Below are 15662 nucleotides of genomic sequence, written 5' to 3'. Positions count from 1 at the left end.
GGTTCCCATATCAAAAAAAATAGACAAAGCCAATGGATTGTCTAAACTTAGTTTTACTACTTTTCTTGACCCATAAAGAATATCATGGATATTTTATATCCCTTCCCAATAATACATACAAGGACTGACATATTTGAGTTAGGATGGTCTTTGAAAAATCATTAGACCTTCAAATTATTCATGAAGTCACATGTCTAGAATTCTGAACAGACTGAATTCAAGGAGCCTAAGAAATTTGAGGTTTAAGGTCTAAGATGGGAGGTTTTCAGGTCTCCCTCGGTCGAGTGTAGCGGACACTGATAAGCCACCCTGATTTGCTTTAGTGAAGCACTTGAGCCCCAGCTGCTGCTACCAAGCAGCCTTTATCTGTTGGCCTCCCCAAGGGTTGTCTCAGCCTCAGAAACTTCAATGCCACATGTCTTCCAGAGTAGCCCAATGCTGTGGTTATTGTGACTCAACTAAGGCGAAAGCTGAAAGCCCATTCTAGAAAGAGTTCTTGGAGTAGCCAAGGCTATGTTGGATCTGTACCATAGTTCAATTTCTCTCTGCCTTCTTTCCTTATACAGGGCATAAGGGCACTTTTTTTTTTTTTTTAATTTGGGGTTTTATTTGGCCATGCAGCAAAGCACGTGGGATCTTGGTTCCCTGACCAGGGATAAAACCTATGCCCCTTGCAGTGGAAATGCAGAGTCTTAACCACTGCAGCCCCATGAATTGCAGCACACCAGGCCTCCCTGTCCATTATCAATTCCCGGAGTTCACTCAAATTCACATCCATCAAGTCAGTGATGCCATCCAGCCATCTCATCCTCTGTCATCCCCTTCTCCTCCTGTCCCCAATCCCTCCCAGCATCAGAGTCTTTTCCAATGAGTCAACTCTTCGCATGAGGTGGCCAAAGTACTGGAGTTTCAAGCTTTAGCATCATTCCTTCCAAAGAACACCCAGGGCTGATCTCCTTTAGAATGGACTGGTTGGATCTCCTTGCAGTCCAAGGGACTCTCAAGAGTCTTCTCCAACACCACAGTTCAAAAGCATCAATTCTTCGGCGCTCAGCTTTCTTCACAGTCCAACTCTCACATCCATACATGACCACTGGAAAAATAATAGCCTTGACTAGACGGACCTTTGTTGGCCAAGAAATATCTCTGCTTTTCAATATGCTATCTAGGTTGGTCATAACTTTTCTCCCAAGGAGTAAGCATCTTTTAATTTCATGGCTGCAATCACCATCTGCAGTGATTTTGGAGCCCCCCAAATAAAGTCTGCCACTGTTTCCACTGTTTCCCCATCTATTTGCCATGAAGTGATGGGACCAGATGCCATGATCTTCGTTTTCTGAATGTTGAGCTTTAAGCCAACTTTTTCACTCTCCTCTTTCACCTTCATCAAGAGGCTTTTGAGTTCCTCTTCACTTTCTGCCATTAGGGTGGTGCCATCTGCATATCTGAGGTTATTGATATTTCTCCCGGCAATCTTGATTCCAGCTTGTGCTTCTTCCAGCCCAGCGTTTCTCATGATGTACTCTTCATAGAAGTTAAATAAGCAGGGTGACAATATACAGCCTTGAAGTACTCCTTTTCCTATTTGGAACCAGTCTGTTGTTCCATGTGCACTTCTAACTGTTTTTTCCAGACCTGCATATAGGTTTCTCAAGAGGCAGGTCAGGTGGTCAGGCAGGTCAGGCAGGTCGGGTTCCCATCTCTATCAGAATTTTCCACAGTTTATTGTGATCCACATAGTCAAAGGCTTTGGCATAGTCAATAAAGCAGAAATAGATATTTTTCTGGAACTCTCTTGCTTTTTCCATGATCCAGCTGATGTTGGCAATTTGATCTCTGGTTCCTCTGCCTTTTCTAACCAGCTTGAACATCTGGAGGTTCACGGTCTACGTATTGCTGAAGCCTGGCTTGGAGAATTTTGAGCATTACTTTACTAGCATGTGAGATGAGTGCAATTGTGCGGTAGTTTGAGCATTCTTTGGCATTGCCTTTCTTTGGAATTGGAATGAAAACTGACCTTTTCCTGTCCTGTGGCCACTGCTGAGTTTTCCAAATTTGCTGGCATATTGAGTGCAGCACTTTCACAGCATCATCTTTCAGGATTTGAAATAGCTCAACTGGAATTCCATCACCTCCACTAGCTTTGTTCGTAGTGATGCTTTCTAAGGCCCAGTTGACTTCACATTCCAGGATGTCTGGCTCTAGGTCAGTGATCGCACCATCGTGATTATCTGGGTCTTGAAGATCTTTTTTGTACAGTTCTTCTGTGTATTCTTGCCACCTCTTCTTAATATCTTCTGCTTCTGTTAGGTCTCTACCATTTCTGTCCTTTATTGAGCATCTTTGCATGAAATGTTCCCTTGGTATCTCTAATTTTCTTGAAGAGGTCTCTAATCTTTCCCATTCTGTTGTTTTCCTCTATTTCTTTGCATTGATCGCTGAGGAAGGCTTTCTTATCTCTCCTTGCTATTCTTTGGAACTCTGCATGCCAATGGGTATATCTTTCCTTTTCTCCTTTGCCTTTTGCTTCTCTTCTTTTCACAGCTATTTGTAAGGCCTCCCCAGACAGCCATTTCGCTTTTTTGCATTTCTTTTCCATGGGGATGGTCTTGATCCCTGTCTCCTGTACAATGTCATGAACCTCAGCCCATAGTTCATCAGGCACTCTATCTATCAGATCTAGTCCCTTAAATCTATTTCTCACTTCCACTGTATAATCATAAGGATTTTATTTAGGTCATACCTGAATGGTCTAGTGGTTTTCCCTACCTTCTTCAATTTAAGTCTGAATAGGTAGAGATACATATAATTTCTAAACAGTATGGGGAAACAAAGGAGTCACAAGATAAATGTAGAAAATTCATATGTGAAAGATTGTAAATAAGGGCTTGTGTGACCACACAAATGCTAGTTGTCAGCATTAATACTTGAGAATTCTATAGTATGTAAATTTGTATTGGATAGAGGAAAAGAGAGGGAAAAAAGAAAGCATAGGTCAATATCCCCATTTTCTATGGAAACATGAGAAATGACCCCAGATTAAATGTGTTTAAAATGGTCTTTAGGGTTTTCTTCATTACACATAAGTCACCTTAATAAAACATTTTTATGAAGCACTTTGAAAAAACATTTACATTTCCCATCTGCTTTGCTTACCTATTTATTACTTGATACTGGGCCTTGTGATGGGGAGTTCATAGAACATATCATATTGCACTTGATATTTCCTTCTTTGTCTCAGGACGTAGACATAAGTCTAGCATCCCTACCATAACAATCCATGTACAGCCCCTAGCATAGATTTAGCACTCAATAATATTTTGTGAATGAACTAGTAAATAAAAGAGGAATTCACATTCTTTGTAAAAACATAAAATACATCTGTGTGCAAATAAAGAGTTGCATGATACATAGACAAATGGCAGAAAGACTTGTCTTACTGAAAGTATTTAATGGGAGTGATTGTTCATGGGGACGTAGAGGCCAAAAGAAGTCAAACAATAAGCCAACTTATTTGAAGAAATAAATCTTAACATGTAAAGCTGTCTATATTGGAGCCTATAGCCCTGGAAGATCATGAGCTCTCAAAACTGGTAATATTTAGGCAAAGATGGGGCACAAATTGTCAGACTAAAGGGACATTCCTGCCTCAGATGAAATGTTGGTCCTTACCCAGATCTTGACTGGATAATTTACCAAATCCACTTCATAAATAAATGCAAAGGCATCTTTGTGTTCTTAGTGATGTTGCCAACAGAAGAGTGGGTCTAACCTTTGCCTCTGATAGAAGAATGGGCTTTCTGAGGAGACAACAAAGTCAGCGATTTGAGTCAAGAGGTTATCAGACTACACAGAACCTTGAGCACAGATCAGACTGGTGACTCTGAGTTGCAGGATACCAGTTAGCTTTTTCAGTGTACCAGGAAAGGACTAAGGGCTTCCCAGGTGGTGCTAGTGGTGCCAAGGCAGGAGACATAAGAGAGGAGTTTGATCCCTGGGTTGAGAAGATCCCCTGGAGAAGGGAATGGCAACCCACTCTAGTATTCTTACCTGCAGAATCCCGTGGTCAGAGGAACCTGGTAGGCTATAGTCCATAGCGTCACAAAGAGTCGGACATGACTGAAGTGACTTAGCATACACGCAAGAAAGAACTGAGCATGGAGACTCTGGCAGCCCCCTACCACCTATCATTCCCTCAGCCCCACTTCAGCATTCCACCAGTCCCACTCTATCTCCGCCTACCCCTCAACTTCTATGCCTGTCTGATCCAGACATCATTTATACACCCTTTCTCAGGAACAGTCCCAAGACTCCTTCATGAATCTGCTTGCTCTTGACTCCATAGATGATGGGATTCACCATGGGTGGGAAGAGCAGATAGAAATTGGCAAGAAGGATGTGCACGTGTGGAGCAGTCTGGTGAGCTATCTGGTGCATGACTGAGAAGATGACGGGAGGTGTGTTGAAGGTTAAAACGGCACCTATGTGGGACACACATGTCCCAAAGGCTTTGTAGCGAGCCTCCTGAGAGGCAAACTATAGAACTGCCCAGAGGATGAAGATAAAATACAGGATAACAAAAAGCAGATTGAATGCCCCTATAAACATGGCCACAGCAATGCCATAGATGTTGTTGAAGCGAGTGTCCCCACAGGCCAGCCTTACCACAGCCATGTGCTCACAGTAGCAGTGGGCAATCACTGGACCTCGGCAGTAGTGGAAGCATCTGAGCAGAAAGGGGAAGAGGAGTCATTAGTGTCACAGCCCGAGTCACAGCAGCCAAGCCGGTCTTGGTGATAAGTGGCCCAGTGAGGACGGTGCTGTAGTACAGTGGCTTGCAGATGGCCACATAGCTGTCAAAGGCCATGGCCAGCAGCACTGCCGACTCCCTGATGGAGAAGGAGTGGAGAAAGAACATCTGGATCAGACAGGCATAGAAGTTTATCTCTCAATCCCTGAACCAGAAGATGGCCAGCATTTTGGGTACAGTTGAATAGGAGAGACCTGAATCAATGGCTGCCAACATGGCCAGGAAGAGGTACATGGGCTCATGCAGGCCTGCATCAGCCTGAATGATGAAGAAGAGGGTGCAGTTGCCAAGCAGGGCCAGTGTATAGGCTGAGCAGAAAGGAACAGAGATCCAGACATGTAGGTGCTACAGGCCTGGGATCCCCACCAACAGAAAGACTGCTTGATGAGTTGAGGTGATACTGGAGGCTGACAGGGCAAACAGAAATTTCTCTCTCAACAGAAATTCCCTTCCACAGGGCCCTTCTGGACAGTGCACAGTGTCAGCAGGATTACAGTGTTCAGGTTCAAACTCTGATCATTTACATGGAAGGCTTAGCCCTTGATCTTCTGGACCTTAAAAGAAATTAGAAAATAATCCTAATATGAATTGTGGAACATTATATTTCACCTCTGCCTTTAAGATGCTCATAAAACTATTGAGTGGTCAGGACATTAAATAACAATAGAGCTAGTAAGTCATCCTTCATAAAGGAATTCAGTGGATGAAGAGTTTTTGTGGTCTTTGCGTAGTCAAGTACAGTGCTATGAAGGACACAGATACCCATTTGATTCAAAACTTACCCAGAAACATTCACTGTCTTCCTTTGCCTCCCAACTCAACCTATACTCCTAATTACAAAGGGGTGTTTCTCTTCTGAAATGTAAAGCTTGAATCATAACAAACAATTAAGCCTGATTATTCATTTCCTATGATAATTCACTCCCCTCCAAGTTCTAAATATTTTCTCTAAGAAAGGTTCTTAGAGAACGTCAATATGCCAGCAAATTTGGAAAACTCAGCAGTGGCCACAGGACTGGAAAAGGTCCGTTTTCATTCCACTCCCAAAGAAAGGCAATGCCAAAGAATGCTCAAACTACCGCACAATTGCACTCATCTCACATGCTAGTAAAGTAATGCTCAAAATTCCCCAAGCCAGGCTTCAGCAATACTTGAACTGTGAACTTCCTGATGTTCAAGCTGGTTTTAGAAAAGGCAGAGGAACCAGAGATCAAATTGCCAACATCCTCTGGATCATGGAAAAAGCAAGAGAGTTCCAGGAAAACATCTATTTCTGCTTTATTGACTATGCCAAAGCCTTTGACTGTGTGGATCACAATCAACTGTGGAAAATTCTGAAAAAGATGGGAATACCAGACCACCTGATCTACCTCTTGAGAAACATGTATGCAGGTCAGGAAGCAACAGTTAGAACTGGACATGGAACAACAGACTGGTTCCAAATAGGAAAAGGAGTACGTCAAGGCTGTATATTGTCACCCTGCTTATTTAACTTATATGCAGAGTACATCATGTGAAATGCTGGACTGGAAGAAACACAAGCTGGAATCAAGATTGCTGGGAGAAATATCAATAACCTCAGATATGCAAATGACACCACCCTTATGGCAGAAAGTGAAGAGGAACTAAAAAGCCTCTTGATGAAAGTGAAAGAGGAGAGTGAAAAAGTTGGCTTAAAGCTTAACATTCAGAAAACTAAGATCATGGCATCCGGTCCCATCACTCCATGGGAAATAGATGGGAAAACAGTGGAAACAGTGTCAGACTTTATTTTGGGGGGCTCCAAAATCACTGCAGATGGTGATTGCAGCCATGAAGTTAAAAGACACTTACTCCTTGGAAGGAAAGTTATGACCAACCTAGATAGCATATTGAAAAGCAGAGACATTACTTTGCCAACAAAGGTCCATCTAGTCAAGGCTATGGTTTTTCCTGTGGTCATGTATGGATGTGAGAGTTGGACTGTGAAGAAGGCTGAGCGCCAAAGAATTGATGCTTTTGAACTATGGTGTTGGAGAAGACTCTTGAGGGTCCCTTGGACTGCAAGGAGATCCAACCAGTCCATTCTGAAGGAGATCAGCCCTGGGATTTCTTTGCAGGGAATGATGCTGAAGCTGAAACTCCAGTACTTTGGCCACCTCATGCGAAGAGTTGACTCATTGAAAAAGACTCTGATGCTGGGAGGGATTGGGGGCAGGAGGAGAAGGGGACGACAGAGGATGAGATGGCTGGATGGCATCACTGACTTGATGGAAGTGAGTCTGAGTGAACTCCGGGAGTTGGTAATGGACAGGGAGGCCTGGCGTGCTGTGATTCATGGGGTCGCAGAGTCAGACACGACTGAGTGACTGAACTGAACTGAACTTGCCTAAGACCTTCTTGGAATTACTAAGATCACTATATTAACAATGGAATCCACATTCCTCACCCTGGTTTACAGGTTCCTGCAGGGTCTAGTCCCTGCTCATTTTTCAGCCTCATCCCTTTCTACATCTCCCTTCTCCATTATGCTTCAGTCATACAGCTTCTGTCAGATCTTTCTCAATAACGTGCCCCAGGACCCTTCCCCTGAATTCTTTCATGCTGCTTGTCTCCTCTTTCTGCCCTTTTTGTCTTCCTGAAGTCACATCATCAATTGCTTGTGCCACTAGAAAGCTCTCCCTATAGTTTTCCACTACCAATCTGTCTATCTACCATGGTGTGACAGACCTCCTGAAAACCACTGGAGATCTCATGACTACAAGAAAAATTTAAAACTACTCAACATGGATACAAACTTGGTCTTGCCTATATTATTAACCTCACTTCTTACCATTACTTTATATATTCATCCTAGGTTCAGCCACACTGGAGAATCTGCCACCACCTGAAACAATCATGCTTGCAGCTAGGACTATTTATCTTGAATACTTTCCCCTGCCTATTTCCACACCTGACCAAGATCCTGGCACCTTCTTGATGAAGCCTTTGCAGACTCCTCCAGGTAGATTTTCTCAGTGTTTTGAAGAAAGACTTATTAATGGGCTGAATTAAATAACACGGGGAGAATGTGATATGTGTTGCTAATGCACCCATTTGTCCATTCACTGGACTGTGAGTGATATTAGTAAAAGGACTGTGCTTTCTTCATTTCTGTATCCATGAACTCTATTGAACCTGTTTGGTGCTCAGTAGGTGTTTTTTAAATAAATGCATGAAGGACTCCATTCCTGGAGAATCTTCCTCCTTTCTGCTGCTGGATAATATAACTGAGGCAAAGTGAGGCTCACTGGCTATCTCTTAAGTGCCTCCACAAATGGAAATTCTCTAAAACCTTCCATCAGTTTAGGTCAGAATAAGAAGCGTTTTTATTGTTGTTGTTGTTTGTTTGTTTTTAATTAGAAACGTCTCCACATCTAATGTATATCTACATTTTCTCTAAGACAGCATTGGGACCAAGAGCATGGGAAGCCCCATGACACTGGGGCTGTGTTTTTACATTTACTGCTAGTATATCCATGGTAGAGAAACGTGCTAATAATTCTTGAATGAATGAAAGAACATCCTCTTCTCCATGGTGTCACCCTTATCCTAAGTGAATGTGCTTCTCCAGTTCAAAACATGTCTCTCTTCCTCCTTGAGGGCCCACTTCCTAGGAGCTCCATCACAGGCCCTCCAGTTTCTTTGCCCACACAACCTCAGTCTTACTGCTTGACTAGTCTTGTTGAAAATGCCAAATAATACACCATCTTCCCCCTTTCCAGATTCAACAAAAATATACCTCTAATGTCATTCACAATCCAACTCTGCTTATCTGGTTTCTTCTCTTTCCTACCACCCTTCCACACACCTGGCAGGCATGTTATGTCAAGACCTTACCTGTCATTGTCTTGTTTCTTGCCTCCACAGCCAAAAGGTGACCAAATGACTAAAGAAAGCCTGTGTCATTTATTTCAATGTCTCCCCCAAAATTGTATGTGGCTCCATATCTAAAGAGCATTCAGTCAGTGTAGTAAACTGTTAGGTAGGCTACCTTTTTAATCTGAGAGCATCTCAGGATGATGTATTTGGTAAGCAAAGTCCCCAAGTGATCATCCTGGAGGAAATAAGGGGCAAATGAAGGATCAATTTCACATCTTCTAACCTTAATGCCAAGATTCAATCTACAGGACCACACTGAATATATAGCGCTCATTGATGCTGAACCTTTAATAAAGAAGTATAACTGATCTGTCCCTTCCATCTCCTTATTTTTGATTTCTCCTTTTTTCTCTAGACTATTTCAGCAGCTGTGACTGAGGCGGGGCCAGACTGAGGCAGGAGGATAGCAAGTAGCACTCACAGGAGGGAGGTACTAACCTGGTCTGGGTTACATAGATAAGATCTGCATGAGGTGGTCCCTAACATACAACACAGGGCACAGGCCTTGGAGGCAGCAGAGGGTTTCTTCTAATAATAATGACAGGACCTGAGGCTTGTAGAAGACCAAGTATTGGGGGGGGGGGGGGGGGCGGTGAGAGAAGTTCTCCTCTTAAGACAAGGACAGATATACAGGGACGAGAATGACAGAAGATGAGAAGTCATGATCTCAAGTCAGGAGATGAGGTCATGCCACAGAGAAGGTATATTTTCTATCTGGGTATGAGAGTCCATGAGAGATGGATCTTCCCTGTGGTCCCTAGGCTCATGTCCCTGACCTAACCTGTTCTCCTCAAACATGAAGCACTCTTCTATTGGCTCTTTACTCAAACTTTGTGTCATCCCTCTAGTGATTACTATATAGTCAGGTATCTGCTGTTATACCAGTCATTCTGGTCATTCTGCCAGCTCCAACTCACTTGGCCTCTTTCTTATATCTGTGTCCCCAGGCCTCTGCCCCAGCCCTCCAGGAGCCAGCTGATCCCAGCAGAAGTCCCCCTCCCAGGTATGCATGCCTCTCATCCTGGTTGTGCAGCTCCCTTACCGTGCCCTGTGTCCTCATGCCCACCATCCACCACAGGTCATGTGTTCTCACCCCTCAGCATGAGGCTTGGTTCATTCTTTTGGAAGCTTCAGGACAAATGGTACCATTTTCCTGTTAGTGAGGGAAGGGTGGGAAAGAGGGTTATAAAGAGGTCTGACTAATCTTCATGATCAATTATTCTACTTCCAAAAGAAAAAGGAAATAACAGGCCCTGTCCCTGAGGAACAGCCAAAGGGGACCCAAGATGAACCTGGTGTCTTCTCTGGAGTGACTCTGGGGACATTCTGTTCCTATCTCCAGTCCTCTGGGGTCCCTCCCTGGGATCCCCTCACATCCTATTACATCAGGCATGTTTCCCTGGAGGCAGAGCATCCTCTGGTCTCAGTGACCACTGTGCCTCTCTCCACCCTCACCCTCCTTCCTGCAGGGCCTGCCAAGGACACAGCTTCCCCTGAATATGCAAATGGATGCCTGACATGTGTGCTTTCTGAGTGTGACTTATTTAAGTAAGAATCAGCCACAACTGGGTCAAGGTTTGCTATTCATTTTGTGTTTGACTTAATCTGGAGTTTTGATTTTATGCTGTGTTGTGGACAGAACTGTGAGCTAAGGTTATGAGTGAGAAATTAGGTTTGAGTCCCAGTCTATGGCTTTGATGAGGCTATTAACCTTTCTGCTCCTTGGATTGTCTCCTTATCTATCATGTGGAGACCTTCATCCCCGTCCTGCCTACCTCTCATGATTTAGGGAAGATCCATTGTGATCACTGGAGAATAACTATCAATGTCATTATTATTGCTTAATTAACCACTAATAACAACACTAAAGGGGACACTATCCTACTGTGACTGTTCTCAGCGTCTGCTGTTCTGCCATGGTCCTAGAGGGGAAGCTTGTTTTCCAAATGGCAAGCTCTGTCTTTAAACCTGAACTCATTCTATGAACCATCCCAACATCTCCTACTGAGTCATCCCGACATCTCCTACTATATCCTGCAGGCCACCCCTCTCTTCCCACAAAGACATCAGGATCCTGCTCAGATGTCCTAATGTTTGTCCCTAAAGGAAAAGGACTCACCTCTCTCTCCTGGAGTCTTCAGAACACACTGGGGTGAGGCAGACCTTCTACACAGAGCCTGTGTCAGTAGAGTCTAAGTTAGTCTGAGGAGACAAAGTCTATCTGGAGGCTTCCATGATCCAGACTTAAGGTTCACATGCTGATGTTGGGAGCAGTATAGAAGATACCCAGGTTGAGTTAGAAAAAGATAATGGTAATTCTATGTTTACTTTTTAGAGGAACTGCCATGCCATTTTCCACAATGGCTGTACCATTTTGTAGTCCCACCAACGATGGCAGGGTTCCAATTTTAGCACTTCCACTGACACTTGTTATTATCTGTTTTTTTATAATAGTCATCATACAGATATGAAATGGTAGCCCATTGTGTTATGATTTGCTTTTCCCTAATGATTAGTGAGGTTGAGTGTCTTGTGCTTATTGGCCATTTAGATTCAAATCTTTTGTCCATTGTGAATTGCATTATTTTTGTTTTGCTGTTGTAGTCCTTTATGTTTTCTAGATATTAATCTCTTAGCAGCAAATGATTTTCAAATGCTTTCCCATACTATAAGTTACCTTTTCATTCTCTTAATAGTGTCCTTTGATGAAAAAAAGATTTTTATTTTCATGGTGTTCAATTTATTTATCTGTTTTTCTTTTGGTGCCTGCACTTTAGATTTTGCAATGATTTCTTGGCTATGACACCCCATGTCATGAAGCATTTCATCTATCTTTTCTTCTGAATTTTATAATTTCAGATCTTCTGTTTAGGTCTTTGGGCCATTTGAGTTAACTTTTGTATATGGTATAAGAGAATATATTTATTTTGTATGTGGATATCTAGTTTCTTCAGTGCAGTTTATTGAAGCATCAATAATCAATCTTTACATTTTTAATTGAAGTATAATTAATAACTTAAAATTGTATATATTTAAGGTCTACAGCTTGATGTTTTGGTGTACATCTACATTGTGAGATAGTTACCACAATCAAGTTGAGTATATCTATTACCATTTTCTTTTTTTCTTTTTCTTTTTCTTTTTACCATCAAGATACCACTTAAGATCTGTCTTCTTAGCAGATGTCAAGTCTATAACACAGTGTTGTTAACTATCAATAATTCTTAAACACCATCTTATGCAATTCTCTGGTGACATCAAATACGCCCTACTTCCTGGTTTCCTAAATAACACTCTCTGAAAGTTTTCTCCCTCTTATTATGTCTTCTTCTGAGTATCCTTTAGTGTCTAGTTCATCTCTTCTAGCCTCTTATGGTGGAGTCTCTTCTCTAGCTGTACTCATTCTTTAGGTGATTTACTCATTTCTCATGGCTCTAACTATTCTGTGATGAATCCCAAATGTCAATCTTCAACTCAGATATCTTTCCTGAACTTCAGATTGGTAAATATAACTTGTTAACCTGATATCTGGAAAAGGCAAAGGCTACCCACTCCAATATTCGGCCTAGATAATTCCATGGACTACAGTCCATGGGGTCACAAAGAGTCGGACATGAATGAGTGACTTTCACTTCACCTGATACCTATGCCTGAATATCTAATATAAACATATATTTCCAAGCTCACACATCCAAAACTGAACTCTAATTCGGTTCCTTTCTTCCTCTACCCTTATAAACCTGCTTTAATCTCAGTATTTCCCATTGCACTAAAACCCTTCTAATTCACCCAATTCCTCAGGCTGGAAGTCTCCAACCTCAAGTTCATCATATTCTCATAACCCTACATCCAATCCATCCATTAAAAAATACTACCTGCTTCATCTTCAAAGCATATTCCAAACATAATCACTTTTCATTGCCGCTACAATTAATCCTCTGACTCAAACCATCATTTCACTCTTTGAATATAACAATAACTTTCAAATTAGCTTCTCTCTTTGTCCCCCTATATTTAGAACTCAGGGTAGAATTTTTAAAACTTAAGTCACAGCATAACAGAATCCTTTTCAAAGTCATCCAATATCTTTCCACCTCATTTCAGTTTTCATCATGGCTTACCCCCTATTATCTGGTCCCTGGCTACCCTTCCCAATTCCTACCTTCTCCTCTTAATCACTTCACTCCAGCAACTGTCCTGATTCTGTCCCTCAGATTCACCAATCACATTTCAGACCTCAAGACCTGTCCATCTGCTGGTCCCTCTGCCTGGTGCACTGTCCTTCATACAGATGTTCACATGTCTCATCCAGATCTCTACTTAAATGTCACCTCTGCAGAAAGGCCAACCATGACCAATCTATCCAAAATTGTGCTCCCTGTCATTTTCTATCTTCTTATCCTATTATTTTCTTCTTAACATTTATCAGTACCTATTTGCGTCATGTATTATTTAAAAAAAAATAAAATAAAAAGTCATGATCCAGCAATCCCACTGCTGGGCATACACACTGAGGAAACCAGAATTGAAAGAGACACGTGTACGCCAATGTTCATCGCAGCACTGTTTCTAAAAGCCAGGACATGGAAGCAACCTAGATGTCCATCAGCAGATGAATGGATAAGAAAGCTGTGATACATATACACAATGGAATATTACTCAGCCATTAAAAAGAATACATTTGAATCAGTTCTAATGAGGTGGATGAAACTGGAGCCTATTATACAGAGTGAAGAAAGCCAGAAAGAAAAACACCAATACAGTATACTAATGCATATATATGGAATTTAGAAAGATGGTAACAATAACCCTGTATATGAGACAGCAAAAGAGACATTGATGTATAGAACAGTTTTTTGGACTCTGTGGGAGAGGGAAAGGGTGGGATGATTTGGGAGAATGGCATTGAAATATGTATAATATCATATATGAAACGAGTCACCAGGCCAGGTTCGATGCACAGTACTGGATGCTTGGGGCTGGTGCACTGAGACGACCCAGAGGGATGGTATAGGGAGGGAGGAGGGAGGAGGGTTCAGGATGAGGAACACATGTATACCTGTGGCAGATTCATTTTGATATATGGCAAAACCAATACAATATTGTAAAGTTAAATAAAATTTTAAAAAATAAAAAAAAAAAGTCTCTCCACAGACGTAAAGAACAAACATATGGACACCAAGGGAGTAAGGGGTGGAGGTGATAAACTAGGAGGTTGGGATTGACATATATACTCTGTTGATACTGTATATAAAATACACAGCTGAGAACCTACTGTATAGCTCAGGGAGCTCTACCTAATGCTCTCTGGTGACCTAGTGTTAGTCGCTCAGTCATGTCCAACTCTTTGCAATCCCATGGACTGTAGTCTGCCAGGCTCCTCTGTCTGTGAAATTCTCCAGTCAAAAATACTGGAGTGGGTTGACTTTTCTTTCTCAGAAATGGTGAGCTAAATGAGAAGGAAATCCAAAAAAGAGGCATTATGCATAGCTGATTCACTTTGCTGTACAACAGAAACTAACACAACTAATACAACATTGCAAAGCGACTATACACCAATAAAATTTTAATTAAAAATTAGATTAAAAAGCAAAGCAAAAACTAAATAAAGTCTCTCTTACTAACCTAGAAGTTCCAAGAGAAAAGGATTTTGTCTTCTTTGTTCACTACTATATTCCTAGTACTTAGAAAAGTGCTGACACATAGTAGGTGCTCAACGATGTTCTGTACAACAAATATCCTTAGTTGAATAAAGGTCTGCCCAACGATATCCCAGGTTAACAGTGAGTGGCCGTGCCTATCCCTGAGGCACATCAAGATAAGGGAGATCCTAAGCTTAGCTTTGAGCACTGTGATACTGGAATAAAATCTAAGAGTCAGCTTATGAATCTGCTATTGCCATTTTTTCTCTTTATTAGAATCAAATGTGTCTCTGGAAGAACTAAATGAGAGAATAGCCAAAACTCAGTATCTCAGAAACTTAATTCTCGAAGTATGAGGCTCCTATGAGAATCTATGGGAATCTATACACTGAGAACAAAGCCTACACCACCTTTCTCTCTGTCATCTGGGCCATGCCATCTCCCACTACTTCATCCCTCCACTATCTGCATTTAAAGCTACTTAAAGCTGGATTCTTTTTAGTTCTTTGTATCTCCAAGACAAGGTCAGATACATACTAAATAAAGAACATACATTTGTTGACTTCCTGGTTGTCTAAAATAAGTTTCATGTCTGCCTGGCCTACATTTGATTGGAATACCACTGGACAAGATGCTCATTCAACAGCTTCCTCCCCAAACCTAAAATCACACAATCTCATTTTAAGCACTATCAGAGAAAAAGATGGATTCACCATGGTATTTGACTTCACAAAACCCACTGTATGGGAAGATGACTGAAAAAGAATAATGTAGAAATAGCAACAATCATCTATTAAGAACTTATTATGACCCAGGCACTGTGTTAAACATCTTATATGTAATATGACAACTCTCCCTATATTTATAGAGGCTAAGAAGCAGTTATTTATCTAAGGTAACACTAGGCCATTCAGGTATGACCTAAATGAAATCCCTTATGATTATACAGTGGAAGTGACAAATAGATTCAAGAGATTAGATCTGATAGACAGAGTGCCTGAAGAACTATGGAGGAGGTTCATAATAGTGTACATGGGGCAGTGATCATAGCCATCCCCAAGAAAAAAGAAATGCAAAAAGCAAAATGTTTGTCTGAGGAGGTCTTGCAAATAGCTGAGAAAAGAAGGGAAGTGAAAGGCAAAGAAGAAAAGGAAGATATATCCATCTGAATGCCAAAGAGTTCCAAAGAATAACAAAGAGAGATAAGAAAGCCTTCCTCAGTGATCAAGGCAAAGAAATAGAGAAAAACAATAGAATGAGAAAGACCAGAGATCTCTTCAAGAAAATTAGAGATACCAAGGGAACATTTC

General features: G+C 41.6%; 1 pseudogene; it reads right to left on the bottom strand.

The window, feature by feature from the left end:
- Nucleotides 1-4278: 4278 nt before the first annotated feature.
- LOC102410180 lies at nt 4279-9770 on the bottom strand (annotated as a pseudogene).
- Nucleotides 9771-15662: the final 5892 nt, after the last annotated feature.

The sequence above is a fragment of the Bubalus bubalis genome, chromosome 16, assembly GCF_019923935.1.
Source record: "Bubalus bubalis isolate 160015118507 breed Murrah chromosome 16, NDDB_SH_1, whole genome shotgun sequence".
NCBI lineage: Eukaryota > Metazoa > Chordata > Mammalia > Artiodactyla > Bovidae > Bubalus > Bubalus bubalis.
The sequence above is the reverse complement of the archived record's forward strand: the minus strand, read 5'-3'. Positions and strand labels throughout refer to the sequence as shown.